Source organism: Pteropus alecto, unplaced genomic scaffold, assembly GCF_000325575.1.
Source record: "Pteropus alecto unplaced genomic scaffold, ASM32557v1 scaffold40, whole genome shotgun sequence".
NCBI classification, from domain to species: Eukaryota; Metazoa; Chordata; class Mammalia; order Chiroptera; family Pteropodidae; genus Pteropus; species Pteropus alecto.
In genome coordinates this window covers 4999022-5004151 of record NW_006431919.1, presented here as the reverse complement: position 1 = coordinate 5004151, position 5130 = coordinate 4999022, and positions in this window count along the sequence as shown.

Sequence of the window (5130 nt, the reverse complement as noted above, 5' to 3'; positions counted from 1 at the left end):
TTTTAAAATGCTTTTACATTTTCAAATATCGTTATATATTTTCGAGGAATTTTTAAAAACGAGTGTGTGATTTTTTTTTAAAAAACAATAAAGCTATTGCAAAAATGTTAAATTAACCCACCCCAGTTAAGAGATCAATTGATTTATGTAAATCTGGTGAACAGTTTTTTTCCAGGGATTTTTCTTTCTGTGTAAGATCCTCTGCTTTTCATGTTTTTTTGCCACTTCCCAACAAGTGTCTCCCTAAGGCCTGATTCCTGGAGGGGTGTGTGTGGGGGCGGGGGAGGGGGGAGGTTGTTTGCAACTGTGTCTTGCAGCTGATCTACTGAGCAGCGACTTCAGCCAAGTCAGCAAAACCAGGATGGAAATAAACTAGATTCCTAAGGGCTTCAGGGGGCTTCAGAGTGAGCTGGAGGCACGTGGGAAACCAGTCCTCAGATAAACAGGAGCAGCATGTTCTGTGGATTAGTCAGGCATCCTGGCTTTCTAGTCGGGCCCATGTTCCAGAGGGCTTCCTGCCTCTTCCACATGTCCAGCCTCCCACTGAGCCAGGGTCCTCTGTTTCTCCTCATGCCCAAAACAAAAGCCCAAATCACTGGGCCATCTACTTCAAGGAATTTATTCCAAAGAAGCCATCATGATGTAGGGAAGTCATGATGTAGGCAATGACCTTCATTGCATGCCATTGATAAGAGTGAGAAGCCAGAAAAACAAAATCCAGTGTCTAAGAATAGGGGCCTGATGTCACCAAGATGTATTTCAATACTCCAGGCACTGCCTCAGAGCAGGTGAGCACTCATGTTTAAGAGTCAGCAGGTCTGGACTTGAGTGATAGTTTAAGTAAGTTATCTAGCCTCTTGAAGTCTCAGATTTCTCAGCTGTAAAATGAGAATGATAATGTGAAACTGAATAAATGAAACCTCATTTAAAATAAAGTCAGGAGGCCAGAAAAAGGAGCTTTCACCCACTACTACTCCATGTCAATTAATGCCTCAACTGGAAGAAGCATCAGGTACAAACCTCTTTGACCGACCTTGCATTCTCAAGAAGGGTCTCTACTACTCCAGCAGGAGTGAACTCTCGATTTCCTCCAATGAACTTCCAACTTCCCTCTTTTTCTCTATAAAGTAACATTCCTCTCCTTCGTTTACTGGACTTGCCTATAGTTTTTTGCTATAGCATGCTTGTCTCAAATTGTGATTCTCTGCCATTCCTGAATAAACCCATTTTTTTGCTGGTAAAAATAACTGGCTGGTTTATTTTTAAGGTCAACAATAATAATACCAAATTTATGTTTCTTGTTCTGAGGATTAAATGAGGACATGGATGGAAAACATTTAGCACTATGCCTGGCACATGGTAAGCGCTTGGTTTTTGTGTTCCCGTTCAGATATAGAAAAATATTGTAGATGAATATTAATGACATGGAAATATACATGTATATAGCATTGTAAAAGTGAAAAAAGCCTATTATAACTCAGCATGATCCATTATGTTAGCATGTACGTAGGTATTCACATTTAAAGTGGTACGGAATTGATAGACGTAAAATATGTCTATCAATAGATATGCCTATTAAAATATGTCTATTGACTGGACTAGAAGAAAGAGAAATGGCTGGCTGCTGTTGAATGCTTTCTCATTTCTCAGGCTCAGGTCCGTCATCTCTGCCTGAGAGAGCCAGGACAAATCAGAGCCGGCCCGATCTTTGATAACTGCCGTAAAGATAAAACAAAAGCGCTGCCCACTGAGTGCTAGTCGACTAGGAGCCAGGTACCTTCTAGATGCACTACTAGCTAATTTCTTCTTCACAACCACCTATGAAGTGGACACTATTTGTTTTTCCATTTTATAGATGAGGAAACTGAGGCACAAAGGGACTAAGTTGAAATTGAACCAAGGGCTCACAACCAGAAAGAGAAAAGCCAGCTCTTAATCACTATGCTATAGCGCCTCAGGCATCTTGTTTTACAAAGAAGGGAACTAAGGCCCAGAGAAGCAGGGTATCTGGCCCAAGGCTGCACAGCAGAGACAGAGCAGCCCTGGGACTCAGGCATCAGAAGGCCCAGGCATTGAGGCTCCACAGTGCCCCCTTCAGGCAGCCTGAGGTTGTGCTGGCCACTTGATTCTTTGGGGCTGTAAGAAGGGACCTGGGCACGTAACTTTTGCCCAGGGGAAGTGCAGGTCCTTAAAGAGCAAAGGAGGGAGCCCACGAAACACCTGCCCCTTTGCCCTGGAGCACCGCGCCCGCTCTAAATCCTGTGTAATTTAAGGCAAATGTAATCCATATGGCTCTGATTCATTTACACTTAAATCTTCAAAATATTGTGTTTTAAGAGCTGTTACTTACAAAGCCTTCAGAACCTGTTAAAGAGTCAGCTCCCCCATCCCTCCTCCCCACCCTGTTCCCAGTCCAGCCTCTCGCCCCTTCCCCCATAGAACTGGGGCTCACACTAGCATCTGGCCAGGCTGAAAAGAAACTCACAGACTCTGACTTGGAAACTAGTAATGTAGGCACAAGGAGACAGTTATCAGGATGTTCAGAGCAGAATTGTTTGTAATCCCCAGAAGCTGGAAAATATGTAAATGTCCACAAACGGGAGAATGGATGAATAAATTGTTACAAGTTCATACAATGTAATAGCATACCAAAGTGAAAACTAATAAACAGAATCTACATATATCAAAATGATGAATCTCATAAACATATTATTGAGGGAATAAAGAAAATAAGTTGAAGATAAATTCATAATGATACTAACTATACAAAATTTAAAACATTGAAAACCATATATATGTGAGTATGTGTGTGTGTCTATACAAACTACCCTGGTAATGTTTCTTTTTTAAGCTGGTAATGGCTGCATAGATGTTTGTTACATCATATGTAGATTTTTATATAATTTGGAAAAACTACATAATATAAATTTCCAAATCTCTAGACTTAGCATCAGCAAAGAAAATTATGTATTAACAAGTTCAATGCCTTCATTTCATAAAAGAGGAGAAGGAAATAATTTAATATTTGTTAACTACATGACACTTACTGAATACTTCCTAGCCAGGCACACCATCATTTCATTTAGGTTCCACACCACTGCAATATGCTATTGCTATTTTCATTTTACAGATGAGGCAACTGAGGCTCAGAAACTTCCTCAAGGTCAAGCGGCTTGTAAACCACAAGGTTGTAATGCAGACCGTGGCCTCTGCCTCCCAAGCTCACGCATCAGATCGCATACTGTTGAGGGAAGCATTTTTATTTGGTCTTTCCTCACAATTCTTTGAGTTATGTTTCATTGTTACCAATTACATAGATGAGGAAACTGAGGCCCTGAATGTCAAGTGATTGGCTAACAGTTGTTCAAGGAGTTAATCCATAGAAACCAGACCAGCGAGCCTCCTGACTCCTTGTCGAGTGCTCTTTCCATACCGGGCCTTGTCTAGAAGATAGGGGGGTGGGAGAATGTGGTTATGTGTACTTACCTTCCACTCTTTTGAAGCTTTATGTATTTTGGCTACTTCCAAAGGGAATGAACCTCCCAAAGCTGCCTTGGCCAGGTTTGGGACACATTGCCTTATGGATGGGGAGAACCCGGTGAGCCTTGGGTCTTGTGGCCAGAGGAGCCATCCTCCACTTTCGTTCATGACCTACATCCAGTCTCTGTCAGTCAGGGTCCCTGCAAGAAACAGGTAGCACATTCAAGCTGGGTAATTTGAAGAGAATTTAATAAAGGATCTATCTACAAATGTATGCGCTGGGCTTAGGAAAAGCAACCAGTCATAGTGTAGTACTCTGGGGCTGGCAGGAGCAGGGAGCTGTTGTTATCAGTGAGAGGGAGCCATTAGGCAGCCAGAGGAGGAGGTTTTCTGGGGTGGGCTTCCTGATGAGAGCCGGGGGCTGTTGATAGAGAGCTCAGCCAAACCCGCAGGGAGGGAGTTGAGGAAATACACTCTGGTCTCATGCTCAGCCTTCCCTCAGATCTCTTTTTGCTGGAACTCCTTTTGGCCAAACCCAAGAGGGTAAAAGAAACTCTCTATGCAATTCATACAGGTCAGCCTTCCAGGGCACAGAGCAGGGTGAAGAGAGGTGGACAGTGAATCCAGGGGGTACAGAGAGAAGATACCCACACAATCCGTAGTAAACACTGGCTTTCCTTCAGACACATACAGACTCCAACCATTTCTTACCACCCCCACTGCTAGCCCCTAGTCCAAGCCACCACCACCCCTCAGCTGGATTGCTGCAACAGACTCCTAGCTGATCTACCAGCTTCTACAGTCTGTTCTTAACAGCCGAAGCAATTCTTGTAAATTGTAACTCAGACCACATCACTCATCTGCTCAAAATCTTAAAACTATGAGTGAAAATCAAAGTCCTTACAAAACTCCGCATGGCCCTGCAAGCTCTGTCATTCCCCCATCACCTTTGACCTCATCTCCCTATTTTCCTCCGGTCCTTACTCCGCTCCAGCCCTGCCGATTTCCTCGTTCTTCTCAAATATGCAGGGAAAGTTCCTGCTTTAGGGCCTCTGCTGATCCCTCTGCCTGGAATGTCCCTCCCCCGCCCTCCTTCACCCTAGTCGAGCCTTTACTCAAGTGTCCCCTGCTCAGTGAGACCTACTCCGACCCTCCTTTGTAAAACTGCAAACTGTCTCCCACATCTCTCGCCCACGACCCCTGATTCCCAAAACTCTGCTCGTTTTATTTTCTCTTTATCACTTGACATCTTTTAACATGCCATTTAATTTCCCTTTTCATTATATTTGTCTGTCTCTCCCCAGTAAATGCAAGCTCTACGAGCAGAAGGCTGTTTTATTCACCAGTATATCTCTAGAACCTGGAAAATAGTGGGTATTTAATACATAATTACTGAAAGGTGTCGAATGAATGAAATGGAGTTGAGGAAAGATCAGACTTGGGAATTTCCACTTAGAAAAGGATAGAGGTTGGGTCGAGATTAGTAGGTCCTGTATGAGGGGAAGGGAAACATGGAATTATTCATTATCTAATACATACCTGTTAAAAGTCATGTTTTACCAACGGGTATCAAAGCCTTGATAAATAGGCACATTTGATGTGCCCTTTGACCTAGCAATTCCACTTCTGAGAATTTATACTAAGGAAACT